This window comes from Podarcis muralis, chromosome 2 (assembly GCF_964188315.1).
Source record: "Podarcis muralis chromosome 2, rPodMur119.hap1.1, whole genome shotgun sequence".
NCBI lineage: Eukaryota > Metazoa > Chordata > Lepidosauria > Squamata > Lacertidae > Podarcis > Podarcis muralis.
In genome coordinates this window covers 19,926,057-19,952,987 of record NC_135656.1, presented here as the reverse complement: position 1 = coordinate 19,952,987, position 26,931 = coordinate 19,926,057, and the positions used below count along the sequence as shown (strand labels likewise).

The 26,931-nt window shown below is 45.3% G+C and overlaps 1 protein-coding gene across 5 annotated transcripts in view; it reads right to left on the bottom strand.

Annotated features, from left to right (window-relative positions):
* Positions 1-26,931, bottom strand: part of RAB11FIP4 (RAB11 family interacting protein 4) — a 211,044-nt gene that overhangs the window by 41,937 nt on the left and 142,176 nt on the right. The window contains exon 1 of one of the 5 annotated variants that reach the window (XM_028711415.2): positions 8,406-8,594. The exons of 3 other annotated variants lie outside the window; for them this stretch is intronic. The gene's annotated coding sequence lies outside the window, so the exon portion shown is untranslated. Of the gene's footprint in view, positions 1-7,791; positions 7,864-8,405; positions 8,595-26,931 lie in introns of those variants that run through there. One more of the 5 variants, XM_028711426.2, reaches the window with a different exon arrangement.

Below are 26,931 nucleotides of genomic sequence, written 5' to 3'. Positions count from 1 at the left end.
TGGGTTTCTGATGCCAATTGTATGTTCAAATATTTCTCGCTGTTCGATTCCTGTGACCATTCACCGAACATTCCAGTCACACCTTGTACTATTCACATTTACCTGTGAATAAGTCTCACTGAACTCAATGGGGCTTTCTTCTGAGTAGACATGCTTAGGGTTGCACTGCAAGTCAACATACCATGGTTAAAACTAGTCATACGTAAGTATTCTGTCTGCACCAAACACAATGGTACCTCAGGTTAAGAACTTAATTCATTCTGGAGGTCCGTTCTTAACCTGAAACTGTTCTTAACCTGAAGCACCACTTTAGCTAATGGGGCCTCCTGCTGCCGCCGTGCCGCCGGACCACAATTTCTGTTCTCATCCTGAAGCAAAGTTCTTAACCCGAGGTACTATTTCTGGGTTAGGGGAGTCTGTAACCTGAAGCATCTGTAACCTGAAGCATCTGTAACCCGAGGGACCACTGTATGCATTATTATTGTAGCGAACAACAGGGCAAGAACTCTACATAGAATTTCACCACAAGTTTCTCTCTGTTCAAAAGTGGGATACAATGTTTTAAGATTTGTTTGGGAATTTTTGTTACTTCGCACAAGCTTGTTCTACCACTATTTTGGACTTTCTTGAAATATGTATCCACTATGATACTTCTCTCAGGTCTCTCATAGCTCTAGTAATTGTGAACGTTGAATCAAGGGTCAGCGTTGGTGTAACACCAGCAGTTAAATTATAAGTGACCAGGGAAAACAACTGCAGTGAAGTGGAGAGTCAGATTTAAAGAGAGCCAAGTCCTTCTCCATCTTATCTCTCTGTGGTCTCTGCTGCTCAAACTTTTTCTCCAAGCCTGGATCCAGTACCAGAAATCAGTACAGCTGGGCTAGAAGACCCTGGAAGCAAGTGCAGTCAAAGGTTTTGGTTCCCTTCAACCTGTGCCTCTTTTGGATATGAAGAATCAGATCCCACTCTACATGATTCGGGCAGAAATGTTTCCAAACATAGGTTGCCACCCTCACGTCTAATTTGATCTGTCATGACTGTAAGAGCAGATATACAGGAAAGATCACATGAGGGGAAAGACTGAAGCAGTCAGAGAAATATCTGCAGTTCAACTGACCTCCCAGGTCTGACCTCAGGTTAATAATTAGCTGAACTAGCCAGCTGACTAAGGAACAAGCAACATCTACTGGATTTATGCCATGAATTTTCAAACTCACTGCAGCAACCAGGCATGATCTGACTACATAGAGCCTATTAGAATATGGCTGCCCACCTCTCGGGAGAGACAGAACATATCCCCTCTTTCTTGTAGACATTGGTTATGAGCCAGCCTTCCAGCTTCAATTCTAAGTGCTGGTTCTTGCTTTGAAAGCTCTTTATGACTTGGGACCAACATGCTTCAGAGAAAGCCAGCTCCCATACGAGCCCAGTTGTGGGCAATGTTCTCCACAGCAAGCCTCCTCCAGGTGTCCATGCCATAGCAGAGAAAGGCAACTACAGTTGTACCTTGGTTCTCAAGCAGAATGTGTTCCAGGAGTCCATTCGACTCCTGGAACCATTCAAAAACCAAGGTGTGGCTTCTGATTGGCTGAAGGATGCTCCTGCAGCCAATCGGAAGCCACACCGGATGTTTGGCTTCCGAAAATCGTTCAAAAACTGGAACACTCACTTTCGGGTTTCAATCGTTTGGGAGCCAAGGCGTTTGAGATCCAAGGTACAACTGCATAGTGGAGAACAGGTCCTTGACCATAGCTGTTCCAGAGGCTCAGAGCTGTTCTGGCCTTAAAGCTTTGCAGAGAGAATGAAAGCTATAACTGCAAAGTGAGCATTGTGGGTGAATGCTGCTGCTATGATTGAGATTTTTTAAATAATAATAATAATAATAATAATAATAATAATTTTTATTTATACCCCGCCCTCCCCAGCCAAGGCCGGGCTCAGAGTGGCTTACAAGCAATAATAAAAACAAGTTAAATGATTACAACTTAAAAACAAAATTAAAAATACAACATTAAAATATTGAAACATTAAAATGTAGCCTCATTGCAGGAGGAGAAGGAAAAGAAAAAAGAAAGAGAGGGAGGGAATCAAATTGGCTCCAAGCCAAAGGCCAGGCGGAACAACTCTGTCTTACAGGCCCTGCGGAAAGAAATCAGATCCTGCAGGGCCCTGGTCTCATGAGGCAGAGCGTTCCACCAGGCCGGAGCCAGAGTTGAAAAGGCCCTGGCTCTGGTTGAAGCCAATCTAATTTCCTTAGGGCCCGGGACCACTAGGGTGTTGCTATTTATGGACCTTGAGGCTCTCCGTGGGGCATACCAGGAGAGGCGGTCCCGTAGGTACGAGGGTCCTAGGCTGTGAAGGGCTTTAAAGGTCAAAAGCAACACCTTAAATCTGACCCTGTACTCCACCGGGAGCCAGTGCAGCTTGAAAAGCACTGGGTGAATATGCTCCCATGGCAGAGACCCCGTGAGGAGCCTCGCTGCAGCATTCTGCACCTGCTGGAGTTTCTGGGACAGCTTCAAGGGCAGCCCCGCGTAGAGTGAATTACAGTAGTCAAGCCTGGAGATGACCGTCGCATGGATCACTGTGGCCAGGTCGGGGCGGGAAAGGTAAGCTCTGTGAATTATTTCTATTGTTTTATTTAGGCCAGAAGACACCTATGCAGGGCATAGTTTGAACAAACAAGGAGGGTCAAAATACAGCATACTGGAGAAACATGGTAAAGAACCTCAGGTCCATTCTGCATCTTAACTCTATGAAACCCACCTGCCAGAAATAGATTCTGCTCCTAATCTGGTCCCTGTGCCATTTGTATGATCCATGTTTGGCAAGCACGGATGATGTAGTTTAAAGGGTCTAAAGGTAAAGGACCCCAGACAGTTAAGTCCAGTCAAAGACAACTGTGGGGTTGCGGAGCTCATCTCATTTTCAAGCCATGAGAGCCGGCGTTAGTCCACAGACAGCCTTCCGGGTCATGTGGCCAGCATGACTAAACCGCTTCTGGCCCAACGGAACACTGTGACAGAAACCAGAGCACATGAAAACACCGTTTACCTTCCTGCCACAACGGTACCTATTTATCTACTTGCACTGGTGTGCTTTCAAACTGCTAGGTTGGCAGGAGCTGAGACAGAGCAACGGGAGCTCACCCCGTCGCGCAGATTCAAACTGCCAACAAAACTTCCTCAGTCTCCACCCAACCCACCAGGAAAGGCAAAAGCAGTTCAACACATACAAGGAGGTATGTTCCACCCTCTAGTAATCATTTATTCCTTGTGGCTCTGGTTGCATCTTAGCTACGGATGGGAAGAATTGAGTATTGACATGTAAAAAGCCTATGGAGTTGGGAATTGAAAGTATTTTCATGCCCATGTTGGAGGCAGCTTCCTTGAACATAGCCTAGTGGGCAAGTTTAAGTGAGTTGCCCAAGACACAAAGCACATGTCTCCAGCCACGCTATAAAACAGGAAACACATGTAGAAGTAAACTAGATCTAGGTGGTTAAAATCAGCCTTCCCTAAACTTGGTGGCCTCCTGAGTTTTTGGACTATAATGTGCATCATTATAGGCCTTCTGTCGGTTCCCTCATTGCAAGAAGTGAGGTTACAGGGAACCAGACAGAGGGCCTTCTTGGTAGTGGTGCCCAGCCTGTGGAACACCCTCCTTTCAGATGTGAAGGAAATAAGCAGCTATCCTATTTTAAAAGACATCTGAAGGCAGCCCTGTTTAGGGAAGCTTTTAATATTTAATGCTGTACTGTTTTTAATATTTGATTGGGAGCCGCCCAGAGTGGCTGGGGAGACTCAGCCAGATGGGTGGGGTATAAATAATAAATTATTATTATTATTATTATTATTATTATTAGTAGTAGTAGTAGTATCAGCCACAGGTTGTGGGACGGCTGGTAAAGCAATAAAGCTATGGCATGTGTCCAGTGCTTTTTTTCTGGGGGGACGAAGGGACGTATACCCCAAAACATTTTGCGAATCTTTGCACTTTTGTCCGTTTACTGTATTTATTTTTCCCGATTTTATTTCCCCCGAATGGTGATTTTCTTGAGTCAAAATGAGAGTACCCCTAAACATTTTTAGGGGTATGTGTCACTAGGGAATTTTACCTTCCCTAGTGACATATGCAGTGTCACTTCCCTAGTGACACTGCATATGTCACTAGGGAAGGTAAAAACTCACTGCGGTCATGGTGAGCCAATCTGATCCGGCAGACTGTGAGCGACAGTTGTGAATTCTAGATCCCAAATGTGAGCAACAGTGGCACAAGCAAGCAAAAACCCCAAACCAAAACAAATCATGCCTCTTGAGCCTCCCTAAGGGAATGTACTGCAATTCCACTTTGAACAATAGGCCCAGGTTTTTTGCAAAAAGAAGGAAAAGAGCCGAAACATAACACCCTCGCAGCCTCTCGCGAAATGTGATATTTCCACTAAAAAAGAGAGAGGAGGACGGGGAACTAAAACGTCTCATTTCAACGCTCAATCTGAGATGTGTTTCGTTTGAATTACGAGTGCAACAGGAAGCTGAACCACAGACATGGGTTAACGTCGAACAACTGCCAAGGTAGGAAGTTCCCAAGGTTTCTGAGCAGCAACAGATAAACTTTCGTTCACCAACACCAAACCCTCCTTGTTTCGGGGAATCCATCTCCTACTGAGTTGCATGCAAGGGATCCCTGCACAACACAGAGGATTCTGGGACCAGAGGAGCATTGTGGCTGCCGATACAAATGCTGGTCACCTCTGATGGGCTTGATCAATTAGATTTAGGTCCTGCTTGTTGACTAGTGACTTACAACATACACAAAATGTGATAGATAAAGGAACAACACACTCTAAAGGAAAACAACCATATGCGTCAGCACCAGATCTTCCTTGCAACAGGGCAGTTAGTAGTAATGGAAGGTCCTTGGGGTTGTTGTTTTTTTGGTGGGGGTGGTGAGAGGCAGGTTCTGCCTGTTGATGGCTGGTTGTCCTGTGATGGGCAGGGGACAGTCTCGCTCAGCTTTCCCCAACCTGGTGCCTTCCAAGTTTTGGTGGACTCACCTTATGGCAGACCATTGGTCATGCTGGCGAACACTATGGGGAACTGTAGTCTAACAACACCTGGAGGGAACCAGGCTAAGAAAGTGTGTTAGCTGAAGCAAGTAAAGGTAAAGGTAAAGGGGCCCCTGACCATTAGGTCCAGTCGTGACCGACTCTGGGGTTGCGGCACTCATCTCGCTCTATAGGCCGAGGGAGCTGGCATACAGCTTCCGGATCATGTGGCCAGCATGACTAAGCCACTTCTGGCGAACCAGAGCAGCACACGGAAACACCGTTTACCTTCCCGCTGGAGCGGTACCTATTTATCTACTTGCACTTTTGATCATCACCCATGGGCAGTGTTAGAAACACGGATATATAAGCTAATCGCCAAATACCGCCTTAAACCTTTGTTACAGTTGCCACCACATAATGTCTCGAAGCCATTTCCTCCCAATGAAGTTCATTTCCATTTCTACGCCGCTTTATATTTTAAAGGGAAAAATCTCAAAGCAGTTGACAACACATTAAAACAGGCCCAGCAAAGGAAGGATGGATACAAAAACATAGGGAATAGGCAGAAATGGCGAAACTTACCAGACTGGTTGCACCAGTCACAAAATGTGCCTGGCTAATTTTGGACACTGCCCATGGGGAATATAGTTTTAATTCCTTGGGGCATACCCAGTGGCAGGACACTAGACAGGAAGATCAAGAATGGTTGAATGCTGGTTTCTTCAAAGAAGCATGTCTGCCATCACTTATCTTCCCACTGGGGAATCCCAACCTCTCAAGGAATCCAGGGGGTACCCTCAAGTACAATTAAAAAACCTATTCCAAACTAGTCTACCCCACGTACGCCATGCCAACATTGTTTTAAGACAGCAAATGTCTACTGGCAGCACCTGTAGATTATACAGAAGAAGAGCTAAAGGCATCTAACACTTTTTTTGTGCTGGGACAGTTTAGTGAACAGCAGAGATGCACTGAACATGCCCAGCAGGCAGTTGCAGCCACTAGCTCAACTCAGTATAGCAGCTTCTTATAACTTAATTTTTTTTGCAAATATTTATAAACCACCACTTCCTTAAAAAAATGTAAAGGCATAATATATCAGAAAATTATAAAACAAATGGCCAACAATGAATCAAACTTTCCATTTTTAGGAGCAGTCACGAAAAAGTGCTCAACCACAAGTTGGCCAGACTTTTCAGATTCTCTCCGCTACTAGCAAACACCCCCCCCCCTTTTTTTAAGTGGAAGCATATAGAATTGCTGAGAAACTCTGCCTTCTCAAGAATACCCATATGGCGGCAACTGCAAAACACAGACCTGGCCAGATCAGCCAAATGGCAAACTTGACGTTAAAATATTGCGGTCCTCGGCTTGCGGAAACAGATGTTTTGGGAATAAGCACAGCAAATACAATTTCACACCTTGCTTGTTTGTGCAGTGTACTACAATCTCACTTAGCTGTCCTGAGGTTGCCATCCACGTTCATGCATAGTTTGCACATTTCGAGAGTCAAAAGATTTCTCTGCTCAAAGGAGCCATGACAAACCACTCCCATCATGATATGAAGATGCAGATCCACCATAAAAAGCCACTGGAATACACTGGGCTACCATGTTGAGTTTGGCGACCCAGATTCACGGGGAAATCCCTAGTGATGTTGCTCTCTATCTCAGAGCTGCTGTGACAAGCAAATGAGTCAGGAATTTATGGAGGGGTATTTTGTATTGCAACAGAAATGATTTACCATGATGTAGAAGAGAATACTGGGGTTTCTCTGGCAACTATCCAGATTGCCACTAAACATGCAAACAAGAAGTCTTTCATTTTTCATTGGGAAAGACTTAATCAACAACACACTCCTTGGGCACGCATTACAGGGTGCCCAGCACAAATGTAACCACTGGCAGCAAAACATAACATCCTGAACTCAACTACCTGCCCACAGATCATAGAATCGTTGAGCTGGAAGGAACCACGAGGTTCATCTAGTCGAACCCGCAGCAATGCAGGAGTCTTTTGCCCAAGGTGCGCCTCAAACCCACAACCCTGAGTCTCATGCTCCACCAACTGAGCTATCTAGCCACATTGCATGGTAACCAGATGTTGCCTGGACTCCCAACTCCCACCAACCCAGGACAGAATGGTGGACGGGCAGGGATGATGGGATTTGTAGTCCCAGCAACCTCCGGAGGGCACCACCTTGCTTATAGCCTCATCTATGCTTTTCGGTGCGGCACACCGATTCGGAGATCTCCTCAAAACTGGGCAGTAAGACGCTTGCGTAATCAAAGGCGCATCACAGGAAGCCAGCGATCTGATTTTTCATTTCCCGATTCCCTGCGTCAGAATCGGTCCCCAAGACAAAATCTTACAGAGAGCACTGAAGCTGGATCCAGGCTTGCGGCTCTCACAAGCCCGACATTCATGAAGGGGGGGGGGGGAGAGAGAGAGAGAGAGACAAGAGAACATAATGCACCAAGCTGGCTAGGCTGATGCGCCGGGGACGCCTCGATCCTGACTCGGGTCCTTTCCCAGGGAATCCGGCGGAACAGCAGCAGCCCCGCGCACCGCAACGCGCAACCTGGAAAGGTCATGGATCCGGCGCCCTCCAGCGCCCACCCACGCCGCCTCCCGACTGCCCTTCCTCCGAGGAGCGAGCCAGCCAGCCTTGCCCGCTCTCCCCGGACCTAAAAATAAAAACAACGTGAAATCTGCGGGAATTATATGGATAATCTACTTGCCTGCTTGCTGCAGTGGACGGGCTCCCACCCCGCGCTAGAGTGCAAAAAGAAGAAGAAGAAGAAGAAGAAGAAGAAGAAGAAGAAGAAGAAGAAGAAGAAGAAGAAGAAGAAGGAGGAGGAGGAGGAAAAAAAAAGAAGTAGCCGTTGCCAGACCTAACAAAGAAAGATCTCTCTCTCTCTCTCTCCTGCTAGAATTTCGCTTTGATGGTATCTCGAGGTTCCCGGGGAGGAACGAGGGTTGAGGAAGGAGAGAGGAGGGGGGCGGGCAAGGAAGCGATTCCGCCGATCGCCCACTCCTCCCTTGCATGGAGAAGAAAACGGGGTTGCGCGGAGGGGGGGGAGAGGAGGGGTGACATTAGTAAGAAGCAGATTGCTTATAGACAACTGATTCCCCAAGCAGTGGCCAACCGGACTGGAGACGCACCCCAGGCTTCATAAGGGGGTTCCCCATTGGAAAGAAAGCAGATCCCTCCCCCCCCCGCAATTGTTAGACCCCCCCAAAAAAACTTTGCAAGGAAAGACCCCAAGTCCCCGCTCCTTTCTTTCCGTCCAGCGTCTCTTTGCAGCAGCATCCAATTCATTTCCTTCTTTCCGCCTCCATCCTTTCCCCTTACCTGGCTCAGCGGCGGATCCAGGCGATGCCTTGCGCTCCCCCAGCCGCCGGGAAGAGGAAGGAGCCCGTCGGCCGTAGCTGGGCGAGAGAGCAAGACCAGCCTCTCTCTCTCTCTCTCTTTCTCCTGCTCCTCCTCCTTCGCCGCTCGCTCACCCCGCGCTCAGGAGCCAGCCAAACCCTCCGACTCCCACCTTGGGCAACAGTTGGCAGTTAGCGCGGAAGCCACGCCTCCCCCCCCCCCCCCACCCCGCAGGCTGTTGCTAAGCGCCCCGGCCCCCTCATTGTATCCTTTCGGCGGCATCAAAACGGGGCGGGGGCGCGAAGATTCCAAAAGGGAAAGTGGGCGGCGCCAAGAGTTTTTAGAGGCTGTTGTCGTTTAGTCGTGTCCGACTCCTTGTGACCCCATAGACCAGAGCACGCCAGGCGCTCCTGTCTTCCACTGCCTCCCGCAGTTTGGTCAAACTCATGCTGGTAACTTCGAGAACACTGTCCAACCATCTCGTCCTCCGTCGTCCCCTTCTCCTTGTGCCCTCCATCTTTCCCAACATCAGGGTCTTTTCCAGGGAGTCTTCTCTTCTCATGAGGTGGCCAAAGTCTCAGCTTCAGGATCTGTCCTTCCAGTGAGCACTCAGGGCTGATTTCCTTCAGAATGGATAGGTTTGATCTTCTTGCAGTCCATGGGACTCTCAAGAGTCTCCTCCAGCACCATAATTCAAAAGCATCCATTCTTCGGCGACCAGCCTTCTTTATGGTCCAGCTCTCACTTCCATACATCTGGGGAAACCATAGCTTTGACTATACGGACCTTTTAGAGGTAGCCACTAGCAAAGCTTCCATCAGGGGTCTGTGGCGTGCAAGCAATGGGGATGATGCGTGGTGGGGGCTGTGGTTGGGAATGCGTGGCTCGCTGCAAAGAGCAAGAAACTACGCCCGCCGCGGAAACTTGAGTTTCGTTGGGGGTGAAGTTCCCGCATTTGAGCATACGAGCCCGGCTGGCCTCAGCGGAACATGCTTCTGAGCAAATGGGTTTAGGGTCGTGCTTGTTAGCAATCCTTTCGGTTTGTGTTGCAGGTACACACACGCAGAGAGAGAGAGAGAGAGCGTGCTAGGAGTTTGCAACTTAAGGGACTGCCTTCACCCAGCTGTTATTAACGTCTGAGACCATCTGGCCCATAGTAATAATAATAATAATAATAATAATAATAATAATAATAATAATAATTTATTATTTATACCCCACCCATCTGGCTGGGCCTCCCCAGCCACTCTTGGGCGGCTTCCATAAAAACCAAAAATACAGTAAAATATCACACGTTAAAAACTTCCCTAAACAGGGCTGCCTTAAGATGTCTTCTGAATGTCAGGTAGTTGTTTATCGCTTTGACATCTGCTGGAAGGGCGTTCCACAGGGTGGGTGCCACTACCGAGAAGGCCCTCTGCCTGGTTCCCTGTAGCTTTGCTTCTCGCAATGAGGGAACTGTCAGAAGGCCCTCGGCGCTGGACCTCAGTGTCCGGGCAGAATGATGGGGGTGGAGACGCTCCTTCAGGTATACTGGACCGAGGCCGTTTAGGGCTTTAAAGGTCAGCACCAACACTTTGAATTGTGCTCGGAACGTACTGGGAGCCTATGCAGGTCTTTCAAGACCGGTGTTATATGGTCTCGGCAGCCGCCTCCATTCACCAGTCTAGCTGTCGCATTCTGGATTAGTTGTAGTTTCCGAGTCACCTTCAAAGGTAGCCCCACGTAGAGTGCATTGCAGTAGTCCAAGCGGGAGATAACCAGAGCATGCACCACTCTGGCGAGACAGTCCACAGGCAGATAGGGTCTCAGCCTACGTACCAGATGGAGCTGGTAAACAGCTGCCCTGGACACAGATTTGACCTGCACCTCCATGGACAGCTGTGAGTCCAGAATGACTCCCAGGCTGCGCACCTGGTCCTTCAGGGGCACAGTTACCCCATTCAGGACCAGGGAATCCTCCACACCTGCCCGCCTCCTGTCCCCCCAAAACAGTACTTCTGTCTTGTCAGGATTCAACCTCAATCCGTTAGCTGCCATCCATCCTCCAACCGCCTCCAGACACTCACACAGGACCTTCACCGCCCTCACTGGTTCTGATTTAAAAGAGAGGTAGAGCTGGGTATCATCCGCATACTGATGAACACCCATAGCTGTCAACGTTTTCCTTTTTTAAAGGGAAATTCCCTTATTCCAAATAGGATTCCTCGCGAGAAAAGGGAAAAGTTGACAGCTATGATCTGGCCTGGGTGCCAACTTGGAATAAAAGTCCCACCCCACATAATTGTGCACGTGACATCGTGCACATGCACCGTTTGAATGGCAGTGCCCATCAACTTTGGAAGCCCTGCCTTCCTCAAATATTTTATTGGGGGGAGGGGAGGGAGAAAGACCCCTTGGTGCTTTGAGCCCACCCAGGGGTGGCTGTGGGCAGGATTCCTGCATTGCTGGGGGTTGGACTAGATGACCCTCAGGGTCCCTTCCAACACTACAATTCATATTTGTGCGCGCGTGCTTGTATGTTTGTTGTGAACCTGAGGGTTTGCATGCAGAAGCCAGCTCCTAGGTGCAATGCCCAGCATTTCCAAGTGGGACCAGGAAAGTCCTCAATTCCACAAGAGCGGCTGCCAATCAGTGTAAATAGACAGTGTTGAAATAGATGGACCAATGGTCTGATTTGGTATAAAGCTGTCTCCATCTCTCCCCACCCCCCAAATGCCATGCCTGTACAGTGGTACCTCGGGTTAAGAACTTAATTTGTTCTGGAGGTCCGTTCTTAACCTGAAACTGTTCTTAACCTGAGGTACCACTTTAGCTAATGGGGCCTCCTGCTGCTGCCACTGCACGATTTCTGTTCTCATCCTGAAGCAAAGTTCTTAACCCAAGGTGCTATTTCTGGGTTAGCGGAGTCTGTAACCTGAAGCGTCTGTAACCTGAGGTACCACTATACTGGAGAGAGTAAGATTAAAACAAAAATAAAATGCTTCGTGAGACAGGGAAATCAATATTCCATCTCTCCTATTCCTACAATATTCTCTGCAGGATACAGAGAAAAGTACATAACACCCCCCCCAGGAGAAATATTTAGTATGAATCAGCAGATAGCATAATTCAAGTTACTTAAGGATATGAAGGAAGACATTCCAGCTGTGATTCTAGGCACACTTACTTTAAAAGAAGTGACTCCCCCCTAAAAAAAAAAAATCCCCAATGCCACTTTTTCCAGTGACACATTTAGGACGGATGGACTTTGAAGTCCAGATACATTGCCTGTCTAGAGATGAATGTAGTGGAATGCAACCCTAGGCAGAGAGAACAATCCAATAAGCTCCTGTACTGCAATAAGGAATCCAGATTCTGCATGCAGAGCATTATGGCCATGTAAGCAGTGAGCATGCTCGTTTTCCTATGCAGGCATAATAGACTTCTAACTTCCTTTGGAAGGTCCCCCTTTCTGGTGTCTGGAACGGTGGACTAGTAAGACACCATATTAAAAAAGGAGGTTTGTACAGATATGTCATGCTATGTGCAGCAGTCCCTGTGTATTTTCTCAACGCAGATGTAACATTCCCTGCCGCAACGGTGCGATCTCCTTTAGAAACCGAATTTTCAGGTTTCCACCTGAAAACAACTCCGCCATGGCTTTTCATGGATAGGCGTTCTCCACTCTCTAAGGCAGAGCTCCCCAAACTTTTCATGTTGGTGGCACACTTTTTGGATGTGCATCATTTCGCGACGCAGTAATTCAGTTTTACTAGAAAATCGGAGGTTAAAATACCGTATTTTTCGCTCCATAGGACGCACTTTTTTCCTCCTAAAAAGTAAGGGGAAATGTCTGTGTGTCTTATGGAGTGAATGCGTGGTCCCTGGAGCCAAATTGCCCAGGGGCAAAAAGCAGATTGTGCTTTTTTTTTAGAAAGAGGGAAGGGGGTGTTGAAACGAAGCCGCACAGCAGCTGGTCGGCAAGCGATCGGGAGGGAGATAAGGGAGGCTAGCGATAAAGGAGGCTGCCTGGGAGGGGGGAGGTAAAAGCCCATGGATCCTCAGGATTTTTGCATTGGGTCACCCCAACTTCACCATCAGATCACATAGCACGTCCATGGCTACAGCCTGCACCCAAAAAATCACGCATCCACTGTTTCATGGGGCCACAATGGCGCAAAAATGTGGTTACAAAGCACAGATCCACATGGATCCTCAGGATTTTTGCATTGAGCTACCCCAAACTCACCATCAAATCACATGTCTGTGGCCATAGCATGAACCACAAAAATCATACATCCACTGTTTCGTTCAGAATTTTCTTCTTCTTGTTTTCCTCCTCTAAAAACTAGATGTGTCTTATGGTCAGGTGCGTCTTATGGAGCGAAAAATACGATAGTCCCTTTCCAGCCCCGGGAGGAGCATGGATAAAGTTTGTGTGACACACCTATACACTGCAGCCGACACACTAACATTTCATGACACACAGTTTGGAAAGATCTGCTCTAAGGATCTGCATCCTAGCTGCCATTTCCATCTCAACTTTGGCCTCTGCATTACCCACCCCCCTAGAGAATGAGCCCCATCTGCATTCTTGATCCTGCAATAAGGCAGGAAAACCTGCACTGACTTCTCTTATTGATGATGGTGGTTAGCGTTTTTCAGTAAAGAATGAAGTAGTATGCCAAAGCGATAACGTAACTAGAAACTGTTTCTCATGCATGTTTCATGGCTAACTGACATTTCCCTTCTTCCTCCTTGCACCAGTCCACACACGGAAATTCAGATACATCAAGTGTGCATGAAACAGGCATAACCATCAGGAATTTTTGCCAAGAATGAATTGCTGGGAGCCTTGAAAATTATGGATGTTCAGTGAAAAGCATGCCAAAGCCTATAGAAAGAATCTCGGATCTTTTGCTCTTGTATAAATCTTAATTGATGGGTCATTTTTTTCTATTACTGCTCCAAAGAGATTGGGATCACTGACCATGAATAAGATCTTGGGATGATTGCTAGGAGCGAGCTATAGTCAGTCTTGCTGCTAAAGTCATCCATATACATTCGTACCTTGGAAGTCAAATGGAATCTGTTCCGAAAGTCTGTTCAACTTCCAAAATGTTCGGAAACCAAAGCGCAGCTTCTGATTGGCTGCAGGAAGCTCCTGCAGCCAATCAGAAGCCGCAGAATCCCCATTGAACGTTCGGCTTCCAAAAGAATGTTCGAAAACCGGAACAATCGCTTCCAGGTTTCGATCGTTCGGGAGCCAATTTGTTCAGGAGCCAAGGCGTTCAGTATCCAAGGTACGACTGTACACAGTTCCTTTAACAGAATGTTTGAATTTCCTTCCTCAAAAATATTCAAGCAATGCTAACTGTGAACTTAGCGACACTTGTTCATTAAGGATAAGAGCCACCTCTGCGTGTATCATCTTCCAATACCAGCACAAATGTTTATATTTGCCCCGCAAATATGTTTGCCAGACCCTCTCCAATAAGTCATAGTGGAAAACATTTGAGACAGCTGTAAAGGTGTACAATACCGTCTGTGAATTAACTTCAACGAATTCTCCCTAATGTAAACTGAGACTGATCAAAAGGGCCACACACCCCATATATTTTATTCTAATCTTTGGTTTGAATTTCACTCCCCAAACCCATATTGCTTTAAGGCTTGTCATGGAATTCACAGTTGCTCCTAATGTCTTACAGAAAGAAAGAAAGAAAGAAAGAAAGAAAGAAAGAAAGAAAGAAAGAGAAAGAGAGAGAAAGAGAGAGAGAGAGAGAGAGAGAGAGAGAGAGAGAGAGAGAGAAAGAAAGAAAGAAAGAAAGAAAGAAAGAAAGAAAGAAAGAAAGAAAGAAGAAAGGTATAAACCCAAACACTCTTCACAGCTGTCATATTACCGTGCTTCTGCTTTCAGAAGTTGCTTTCAGTAACTTCCTTTTTTGAAAACCAACATGTTGTTGTGCAAACCAGTATTTTGTTATTGTACAAATATATACTAGCAAACAAACGGGAGGCGAGAGAATAAAGAAATGGAAGTGGGACTATTGGGGAAAGTATCCAATTTTTACACAAGCCTTTCCCGGAATGTGGCCACCTTGTTACAATGTCCATGTCAAACAAACTGAGTCACAAATGGGTTCAAATTAGGAAAAGGAAAAGAAAAAAAAGGCAGAGGTAGCTGTAAGCTTCACTGTAGTCTGGAAAATCAAAAGAACACAGAATGCCAGGCTATAGCCGACAGATTTCTTAAATAAGTTCTATGTCCTCTTTATGCAGAAATGGTCATTCTTTAATGAGGAATAAGTCAGGCAACCATTAAAACAAACAAACAAACAAACAAACAAACAAACAAACCTGCTGCATATACATTTTGAAGTTATCACAATAGAAAAAGTGTGGTTTAGTCTTTTATATTTTGCTTTTCTCTTTGTTAGGCCAATACATTTTCATGAATATTTGCTGCTTTTTATCATGACAGGAACAATTCTAGCCTTCCCCTGGGTTCACATTTATCGTGCAACTATGGAAGCTTTCGTTTCCATTTTGGATTAGCCACTGTTTGTTGTTTCATCTGAACCCAACAAACTTTGGTTAACCTTAACTATGGTTTCTTTGAAACAAGCAAAGTTTCAAATTTTGGTTTATGAAACTGGCTTTGTTTCCGACACACGATACCTCAGATTAGTCCCTGTTTAGTGTTGCATCTAGCCACTAACTTCTGCTTCACTGTAAATGAAGGTTTGTATCTTCTGCTCCTTGCTGTGTTGAGGGAAGGAAGGTTTGCATGAGAGTCAGGAGTGGGAGGCGAGGGTTATTCCATCACAACAAACATCATTTATTGTGATTTTCCAAATGCAGCCCCTGCCTTTGCAACTACAGTGGTACCTCAGGTTAAGTACTTAATTCGTTCTGGAGATCTGTTCTTAACCTGAAGCACCACTTTAGCTAATGGGGCTCCTGCTGCCGCTGTGCCGCCGGAGCCCGATTTATCTTCCTATCCTGAAGCAAAGTTCTTAACCTGAAGCACTATTTCTGGGTTAGCAGAGTGCTTAACCTGAAGCGTATGTAACCTGAAGCATATGTAACCCGACGTACCACTGTACAAGCCTGAGAAACTAGGGCTGTTTATAAATAATGTGAGATTCCCTAGATGCTGAGAAGGCTACAGAAAGGTAATCTTGAATTTATACGTTGTACAAATTTGCATTAAGGGTAACACAACAGGGAGTTGGGTATATGTTTAGCCTGGAAAAGAGGAGACTCAGAGGAGATAGGATATATTCACATATCTCAAGGGCTGTCACCTGGAAGATGGAACAGCTTATTTTCTCCTGCTCTGGAGGGTAAGACCCGAAACAGTGGATTCAACATTCAAGGAAGGAGATTCCAACTAAACTTCAGGAAGAACTTCTGACAGTAAGAGTTGTTCAGCAGTTCTGGACTCTCCTTCCTTGGAGGTTTTTAAGCAGAGCTTGGATGGACTGCAAGAAGATCAAACACATCCATTCTTAAGGAAATCAGCCCTGAGTGCTGACTGGAAGGACAGATCCTGAAGCTGAGGCTCCAATACTTTGGCCACCTCATGAGAAGAGAAGACTCCCTGGAAAAGACCCTGATGTTGGGAAAGATGGAGGGTACAAGAAGGGGACGACAGAGGACAAGATGGTTGGACAGTGTTCTCGAAGCTACCAGCATGAGTTTGACCAAACTGCGGGAGGCAGTGGAAGAGAGGGGTGCCTGGCGTGCTCTGGTCCATGGGGTCACAAAGAGTCGGACACGACTAAACGACTAAACAACAACAAGGATGGCCATTTGTCAAGGATGCTTTAGTTGAGATTCCTGCATTGCAGGAAATTAGACTAGATGATCTTTGAGATCCCTTCCAACTCTACAATTCTGCGTTTTAGTATTTCTATGAATCTGTTCCTTTTTTCATGTTGATTTGACACAAGAGTAGACTGTCATATGCAACAGATTTCAAAGCACACCTAAAACTCCTAAAAAAACAGATTTTAATTCAAAGGCCAGATACGAAAGCAATCATTGCTCAGCAAATGTCATTTATAAAAACGAGTGTGTGATAAATAAAAAGAACCCGCCAAGCACATTTTTCATAATTACCCTGTAGATTTCAGCATGAAATGTCTCCAGTTACTCTTGATCATCCAGCATTATTTTGAGACCTGACAGTTTATGCATTTAATGGAATTCCAACTTGTGCTGGGTTAGCAAATATACTGGCAATCAATGTTTAATAATAGCTTTACTGAAAGCATGTTTTATTAGCTATGGATGCCCAGGTTCCATATACTAATGTTTAATACACGAACCAAGTGTGCCATTAGTAGACCAGGGCTGTATGATTCATTGCAAGGCAATAATTAAATAATAATAATTGGCATCTTGTTGATAGAAATTTACCAAAGTTACTACAAACTGTGTCTCTTCAACGGATCAAGCCCTGTCTGTAGAGTGTTATATGGATTTAAATAAGCTATGAGTAATGGAGGAGGACTGGAAAAAATTTAAGGACTATTTACAAAAATACTATAAGTTGTATGAATGTTAAAAACTGCACGATTTGGAAGTTTTAGCTTCAGCGATTAGATTTTTGAAACAGAAAATTAAGTCAAAAGTAAGAAAAGGATGAGATTTAAAGTATTACTAAAGGTGATTAAAGGTACAAGTAACTGACAAAGAGTACTTTAAATTTAAAACATTTGAAAGGTATAAATTAAGATGTGAAAAAAGGTAATAATTTGCTGACATTTTTATGGTAAAGAATGCATGGTATGGGAGATGTGAGGAAGTCCGATTGGTTATGTAAAAATACTTCTGAAAGTGGATTTTTTTTTCTTTTTTCTTTATTTGTTTATCTTATGTTTTCTATGTGAACTTTATATTCTTGTTTGTGTATTTGAAAATGTAATAAAAATATTTATAAAAAAATAATAATAAATAAGCTATGAGTACTGTCAGATGTATTCCCCCTTGGCTTTCGGTAAAGCTTTGTGTTTTACTACTTCATATTAATTAAGTAACCATATGAAAAATCCGATTTTTCACATTGACGCAAATGCAGAAGGACACCTCTTTCACTCAAATGAAGACATTATGCAAAAAATTAATGCACTGGCAATTCCCAATGCGACGCGGGTGGTGCTGTGGGTTAAACCACAGAGCCTAGGACTTGCCGATCAGAAGGTTGGCGGTTCAAATCCCCGCGACGGGGTGAGCTCCCGTTGCTCAGTCCCTGCTCCTGCCAACCTAGCAGTTCGAAAGCACGTCAAAGTGCAAGTAGATAAATAGGTACCGCTCCAGCGGGAAGGTAAACGGCCTTTCCGTGCGCTGCTCTGGTTCGCCAGAAGCGGCTTAGTCATGCTGGCCACGTGACCTGGAAGCTGTACACCGGCTCCCTCGGCCAATAAAGCGAGATGAGCACCGCAACCCCAGAGTCGGTCACGACTGGACCTAATGGTCAGGGGTCCCTTTACCTTTACCTTTAATTCCCAATGCAGAGGTGTTAAACTCAGATGGTTGTTTCCTACAATTCATGCACAGAGTTCTGATCACCTAACAAGACTTGCCTTTCCTCTCCTTGCGTGCCCTCAAAATCTGCTATGGGGTGTACCCCATCTCTTTGAAGCAGATATTGGGGGTACATAGGGACCAGAAGGAGAAGTTGCATTGCGACAGTCTGCTGTGTTAGTGGAACAGCTGTGTTGGCTGTGATCTAGAGGTAGGATTTTTGAACAAAGTATACTTAAAATGATTGCTTCAAGTTTGAATTTTTCCAGGTAGTTTTGGATGCATAAAAATGACTGTTGTGCTAGTTTCCTTTTCACAATATGGCAGACAGTCCTTGAGCCATGCCTGGCTTTGGGAAGAAGGTGCGAGGGCTCCAGCAGGATTGTAGAGCCCTCCTACCTCCTTCTCAGACCTGGGCAAGTGCTAACTAGGCTTTGGGAATGAGGGAGGACTCTAGGACTCCTGTCTATGGAAGCTTTTAATGTTTAATAGGTTATTGTACTTTAGTATTCTGTTGGAAGCCGCCCAGAGTGGCTGGAGAAAGCCAGCCAGATGGGCGGGGTATGTATAAATAAATAAATAAATAAATAAATAAATAAATAAATAAATATCCTCACCCCTCCTTCCCATAACCAGGCAAGTGCTTACTGGCCACCCTCTCTGCTCAGTGTCCATTTCGGGGGCAACCGGTCACTATGCCCTAAAACCATCTCTGTCGGACTCCTCTAGTTTAAGAACAGTCGGTTTAAGAACACTCCTGTTTACAAACTATTCAGTTTAGGAACTCCGCAAAACCGGAAGTAGTGTCCCGGTTTGCAAACTTTACCTCGTTCTAAGAATGGAAGCCAAACGGTGGAAGGGCACCAGCGGCGGTAGGCCTGATTAGGGAAAGTGCACCTCGGTTTAAGAATGGTTTTGGTTTAAGAACGGACTTCCAGAACGGATTAAGTTTGGAAACCGAGGTACCACTGTAGATGTCTTTGTGGAACAACTTGTCATGAAATTCTACTCAATATTGAGCCAGAGCAGATTCCAACATATAGATAGCAGAGTAGAAACTTAAACACGTTGCAGGATTCCCAAAAAATAGACCAGAGGCAACTGTATTTCAACCAGCCGAGCTTTACTGCTACTGAAGGCAAATGAGCACAATGGTCACAAATCCAATACATTCAGGATTGGCACTGTCCATAAGAAATCCAGTTGCAGCAGACTTAACTTAAATTTACAATAACGTATAATAAGGCTAAACCTTAACACTATATATAGAACACCACACCAGAAGGAAAAGAGATAGAAAGGGAAAGGGAAACCCAGGCTCCTTCTGGCCTTACTTTTATAGTCAGCATGATCTTGACAGAAGAGATAACAGAACCAGTTTAAGCCAGCTGTACTCAGCTTCTCTGAAGGAATAACCCAAACACCACGAACCTTCTGCTTGTTTCTTTCACACACAGAAGCTTCCAGAAGCCTCTTGAATTCATTAGAATAGGAAAGATCTCGACACATCAGATCAATCCTTTCTGCACTAAGAAATGAAAACTGACACAACTAAGGTAAAAGATCTTCCACATAACATTTTATTTAATCTTTATACTTGGAACCACATTTTAAATTTCTGGATTCATTCATTCATTCATTCATTCATTCATTCATTCATTGGGATTACACTAAAATAACCACCCCAGAAAATGTATGCTATCTATTGTACCAGTATCACTGAATTGTGGCTCCCCCATAAATACGTCATTGTGGGTTTAAAAAACCACCACCATTGGTATGCGTGGATCTGATTCATCAAATTTCTGTAGCGGCTTCTTGGTTGAATTAAGATTTTCAAGGCTCCCATTCCCCCGAAATCCACACAGAAGCAATAAATTATTCTTCCAAAGCAAACCAGGCCTTTAATTCCAGGCTACATAAGTTATCAGCGAGAAACAAGAGCTGCAATGTGAGGAACAGATACTAATTAACAACAGAGATAATGTAGAAGCTGAAGCCACGGTGATCTGATGAAATAATATGGAAACTTGTTTATGCCTCAAGGCTCTTTAACCAACTTCTTTATGATGGGATTTCTCAGATTACTTAGCACTGATGTATGAAGCAACGGTATATAATATAATAATATGAGATACCATATTTTTCGCTCTATAAGACGCACCAGACCACAAGACGCACCTAGTTTTTGGAGGAGGAAAACAAGAAAAAAAAATATTCTGAATCTCAGAAGCCAGAAAAGCAAGAGGGATCGCTGCGCAGCGAAAGCAGCGATCCTTCTTCCTGTTCTGACTTCTGGGATAGCTGCGCAGCCTGCATTCGCTCCATAAGACGCACACACATTTCCCCTTACTTTTTAGGAGGGAAAAAGTGAGTCTTACAGAGCAAAAAATACGGTAATATGAAAGATTTTAATAGTGTTTTTTCCATAGGAGTTGCATTCATTAAAAGGAACTTTCCTTAGAATTCTGCCACAGAAGCATGTTAACTGGGATGCAATGTTTATTTTACTGTGTGAGCAACCTAGAGGGAGGGAACCACCAGAAGGCCCTTGGAGCTGGACCTCAGGTTTAAAGGTCAGCACCAAGACTTTGAATTGTGCTCGGGAATGTACTAGAAGCCAATGTAAGTCTTTCAGGATTGGTGTTATATGGTCTCGGTGGCCACTCCCAATCACCAGTCTGGCTGCCACATTCTGGATTAGTTGTAGTTTCCAGGTCACCTTCAAAGGTAGCCCCATGTAGAGCGCATTGCAGTTGTTCAAGCAGGAGATAACCAGAGCATGCACCACTCAGGCAAGACAGTCTGTGGGCAGATAGGGTCTCAGCCTGCATACAAGATGGAGCTGGTAGACAGCTGCCCTGGATGCAAAATTGACCTGCACCTCCATGGACAGCTGTGAGTCCAGAATGACTCCCAGGCTGCGCACCTGGTCCTTCAGGGGCACAGTTACCCTATTCAGGACCAGGGAGTCCTCCACACCAGCCCGCCCCCTTTTCCCCGAGAACAGTACTGCTGTCTTGTCAGGATTCAACCTCAATCTGTTAGCTGCCATCCATCCTCCAACCGCCTCCAGACACTCACACAGGACATTCACCGCCTTCACTTGGAGTTAAAGAGTGGGTTTTCCCTAAGAAGCCAGGCAAGGGGGAAACCACCCGTGCTTTCTAGGCACAGGACAAACAGAATTGTGGGTGAGCCCCGACAGCTGCTGATGCATCATAGCGGCAAACAAGTGTGCACTGTGTGAGCCACGGATCTCTCGTTTCAAGTCTCCTGTGCAATTGATGGAAATCATGGAAACGAATGGGGACGCCATGGCCCTCAGGACAGTCACTGAGCCCAGGACATCTGGCCCATCCTTCTGTCAGGTTGTGGTGCCTGACAGAGTCACGCAGGGTTCATGCGGGCCACAGGGAAGAGAATAGGACATGGCTATTGTTGAATGCTATGGCCCTATTGTTTGCAGGAGGAAGGGGGTCATTAGGGAGACAAGCTGCTATAATGCGGCTTTCAAGGGGGACAATGGCGTGTTTGTTTTTTAACAGGAGATGTCATTGGAGTGAAACAAGGACCACCTCCTTGAAGCAACTCCAAGGCCGACAGCACAAACCCTCTTATGAGACAGATCCGTGCAACTTGACGCAGTAAGGGCAGACTTTTGAAAATCTGTTTTGAATGCACAGAGATTATTTCTATGGAGCCAGTTCAGTCACCTCCCTACCCCAGTGTTAAATCAGTGTGGTGTGGTGAATTCATCTCCACACCTCCTTGTTTAAGAATGTGATTTGAAAAGCAATGTGTGCGGAGGTACCTATTTTTTGCTCTATAAGACTCACTTTTTCCCTCCTAAAAAGTAAGGGGAAATGTGTGTGCGTCTTATGGAGCGAATGCAGGCTGCGCAGCTATCCCAGAAGCCAGAACAGCAAGAGGGATTGCTGCTTTCACTGCGCAGTGATCCCTCTTGCTGTTCTGGCTTATGAGATTCAGAATATTTTTTTTCTTGTTTTCCTCCTCCAAAAACTAGGTGCGTCTTGTGGTCTGGTGCGTCTTATGGAGCGAAAAATACGGGAATGATTTTGCTGCATTTCAAGCCACTAGGTAAAGGGACCCCTGACCATTAGGTCCAGTCGTGACCAACTCTGGGGTTGCGGCGCTCATGTCGTTTTATTGGCCGAGGGAGCCGGCGTACAGCTTCCTTGGCCATGTGGCCAGCATGACTAAGCCACTTCTGGCGAACCAGAGCAGCGCATGGAAACGCTGTTTACCTTCCCACTGGAGCAGTACCTATTTATCTACTTGCACTTTGACGTGCTTTCGAACTGCTAGGTTGGCAGGAGCTGGCACTGAGCAATGGGAGCTCACCCCATCATGGGGATTCAAACCACTGACCTTCTGATTGGCAAGTCCTAGGCTCTGTGGTTTAACCCACAGCGCCACCCGCGCCCCTTCAAGCCACTAGCCCAAGTCAAAAACAAACCTCAAACACTTCAAGGTCAACTCTATTTTTCTTACTTCATCTCCCACAACTTCTGCTTTGTGTGGAATTTCACCTGAGGAAGAGTTCTGCAGAACCCAAGAGGCTTGCGTGCCATTTTGAAACGTTTCAGATGGTCCTAATAAGATGCTTACTGGCTGTGAATTTTGGAGTATTATTCATAATGCTTTGTAAAAACAGGACACCCCGATTCTGTGCTGAAACGTTGTCATAGAGTTGGAAAGTACCATGAGGGTCATTTAGTCCAGCCACCTTCAATGCAGGAATATTTTGCCCAAACATGGGGCTGGAACCCCCGACCTTGAGGTTGAGAGTCTCATGCTCTACTGACTGAGCTAATTGAGTCATGGCTTGATTATGTGGCTGCTTTGGCTGTTGCAGCAGAGGAAGACATTTGTTGTGCAATAGCTCTTCCTGCTCCTTTGCAAAGAAGAGCAGAGGAAGCCTGGTCATTTCTGCTCTTCTTTGCAAAGAAGACCTACTGTATTTTTCGCTCTATAAGACGCACCAGACCACAAGACGCACCTAGTTTTTGGAGGAGGAAAACAAGAAAAAAAAATTCTGAATCTCAGAAGCCAGAACAGCAAGAGGGATCGCTGTGCAGTGAAAGCAGCAATCCCTCTTGCTGTTATGGCATCTGGGATAGCTGCACAGCCTGCATTCGCTCCATAAGACGCACACACATTTCCCCTTACTTTTTAGGAGGGAAAAAGTGAGTCTTACAGAGCAAAAAATACGGTACATCTACGCTGCTGTTTCCCACTTCATAATACTAAAGGAGTTAAATGGGTATAATACACACACACACCCAACACACACACACACACACACACACACACACACAAATTTATCAATATTAAAAATATTATAATAAATGTACTTTTTTATTTAAAATGCATAATTAAGTTTATAAAGCAGCTGGTTTTCAGCCTAAAGCGCAGTTCTGCAGAACTGCCAGGCAGATGGGCATTTGGAATGCTCCCGCCAAGCCTACAGCAAGACTCATTGCATCTTCCTGCTCCATTCCTTCCTACCACTGTTACATCAGCAAACCCAAGAGCAGGGGTAGGCAACCTAAGGCCCAGGGGCCGGATGCAGCCCAATCGCCTTCTCAATCCGGCCCACGGATGGTCTGGGAAACAGCGTGTTTTTACATGAGTAGAATGTGTCCTTTTATTTAAAATGCATCTCTGGGTTATTTGTGGGGTGTAGGAATGCGTTCATATTTTTTCCCAAAATATAGTCCGGCCCACCACATGGTCTGAGGGACGGTGGACCGACCCACGGCTGAAAAAGGTTGTTGACCCCTGCCCAAGAGGCTCAGTGGTTTAGACCACAGTGCCACCCACGTGGCCCTTGGACCAGACCTTATAACTTACTGTGATAGCATCAGTCAAGCCAGGGACTGGTATACTTATCAGCCCAATTGAAACAGTCAGTTTTGTGGCAACACTGAAGGGCAACTGTCCACTACATAGAGATAAAAAAACCTCACCAGTTTTAAATAATAATAATAATAATAATAATAATAATAATAATAATAATAATTTATTTATACCCCGCCCTCCCCAGCCAAGGCCGGGCTCAGAGTGGCTAATAAATAAGATAAAATAAGATAAAAATAAGATAAAAACCCACACCAATACTATGGGCTTCATTTAAGTGTTCTGCCTCAGACAGGTCTTTTTGTTTTTTGTTTTGCAAACAACAGGTCTTGCCAATGTTAGTAATTGAGATATACAGTGGTACCTCTGCTTAAGAACTTAATTCATTCTGGAGGTCCGTTCTTAACCTGAAACTGTTCTTAACCTGAAGCACCACTTTAGCTAATGGGGCCTCCCGCTGCCGCCGGAGCACGATTTCTGTTCTCATCCTGAAGCAAAGTTCTTAACCCAAGGTAATATTTCTGGGTTAGCAGAGTCTGTAACCTGAAGCGTCTATAACCTGAAGCGTCTGTAACCCAAGGTACCGCTGTACCACATATTTATTAACTCATTTCTGGCACTGAGTATTTTTTGACACAAGATCATGTATGCACTGAACCAATAGGACGGACAAACTTTTAAGACCTAAAAACAAGTATATTAAATATACTGGCTCTCCCACCTCCCCAATCTTTCAAAGTTTGCTTGATGGCCCTCAGGTCGCTTCCAACTTTATAATTCTATGATTTATTTTTGTGTGTGAAGTCCTGCAATTCAAAAAGCTTTCGCTTGGCTTTTATTGGTTTTGTTTTTATTAGTGCTCTAAATGCTTCCATGGATCAAAAGCAGAAACATCATCTTAGGCTAGACAAACATCACCCTGGGGAATCCTTGGGGCTCATCTCTTGAAAGCATGGGATCTCTCGTTTGTCAGTTTTAATAAAAAGCTACTAAAAAAATAAGTGTGCGCCATGTGCTCTCAATAAAGGCGAGACCAGATCAATCAATGGCGAACACAATCTGCTCCGTTTGCCACCACCAGCAAAAATCTATATAACACACGACCTCACTCAAGGGCTCCCTTCTCCATTTCACCTTTCACGACACAATGAAGCCACTATGCTCAAAGCGCATCTTGTACATCTGGCCACTTCACCATCACATGTTTCCCTCCATCCAGAATAAGGCTGGAAAATACCGTATTTCAGCCTCCACTGAAATCAGCGGCGCTTACTTTCGAAGAAACGTGCAGCACATTGGACTGCACAAGCAAATCCACACAACTAAGTTTACTCCAGGGCTGCAAACTAGTGGTTTCTGCCTAGATGTCTTGCTTCAAAAAGCAGTGCCAGCCCAATGCACTTTGCTGCCAGATGTCTCCCCCCAACAAATTAGGACCGACACTTTACAACCCTTCCTGCTGCATCAGACAATGACTCCCACCATTCTCTATGCTACTCCAAGCTATGGTATTACTGGAAACAGGTAGCCAGAATCTCCTTCTGCTCCTCTCTGCTTCCATTTGCTTAAAGAGCTTGAGAAGTGATGAGGTTGAGAAAGAGATTCAGTTACCGTATATATGAACGAATTCTTATGCCCCACAAATTACCCAGAGATGCATTTTAAATAAAAGGACACATTCTACTCATGTAAAAACACGCTGATTCCCCGACCATCCGCGGGCTGGATTTAGAAGGCGATTGGCCGGATCCGGCCCCTGGGCCTTAGTTTGCCTACCCCTGGGTTAGAACATGGTGCTGATAACACCAAGGTGCAGGTTCCATCCCCGTATGGGACAGCTGCATATTTCTGTATGGGGGGCTGGACTAGGCGATTCCCAGGATCCTTTCCAATGCTACAGTTCTATAATTCTATGAAGACAGCTCTGACTGCAGTAAAAAGGGGGTTTCTTCCCCCACCCCTTCTTAAACTAATCTTTTCGACATTTCTTTCCTGTACAGTGGTGCCTCGGCTTACAGACGCTTCAGGTTGCAGACTCCGCTAACCCAGAAATAGTACCTCAGGTTAAGAACTTTGCTTCAGGATGAGAACAGAAATTGCGTGGCTGCGGCGCAGCAGCAGCAGGAGGCCCCATTAGCTAAGTGGGTGGCGCTGTGGGTTAAACCACAGAGCCTAGGACTTACCAATCAGAAGGTCGCGGTTCGAATCCCCGCGACAGGGTGAGCTCCTGTTGCTCGGTCCCTGCGCCTGCCAACCTAGCAGTTCGAAAGCACGTCAAAGTGCAAGTAGATAAATAGGTACCGCTCCGTTTCCGTGCACTGCTCTGGTTCGCCAGAAGCGGCTTTGTCATGCTGGCCACAGGACCCAGAAGCTGTACGCCAGCTCCCTCAGCCAATAAAGCGAGATGAGTGCCACAACCCCAGAGTCGGCCACGATTGGACCTGATGGTCAGGGGTCCCTTTACCTTTACCTCAGGTTAAGAACAGTTTCAGGTTAAGAACGGACCTCCAGAATGAATTAAGTTCTTAACCTGAGGTACCACTGTAAAAGAAAAGCTGACTTCACCACCTGAATGAAATAACACTTACCTACTCAGATCCATTTATGGCAGCTTTATTATTGTTGTTGTTGTAGGTACCCAGTAAGTGAAAACAGGTCAATATCCAGCACTACAACTGATGGACAGTCCAGTCTCATCTGGAACCAATGTACGTGTCATTTGAAATTTCAACAGCTGCTGTCCACTATTTCAAGAAGCCACAACAAAATGAATTCAACATTTTCCTCCCGATAACATTTCCCACTATGATATGCAAGACTGAACCAAAGGATATATTTTTCAATCACTTATAACAAAGAGTTTGGGCCATTTTGTGCAAACATCACTGGTGCCTTTTTAAATGACGAAATTGCTTCTCGACAAAAGGCAGTGCCACATCTATACTTAATGAAGCAATGTATGATTTATCACATTATGTGAACTCTGTAATAAAATTTCAGAATGTAAAAGCCAGCCCTCCTTTATGATTTCCTAGAGATAACTCTCATAATGTATACAAATAATGTTAAAAGTGCCAGGACCAAAAGGGGTAATATCAATTTGCATGCA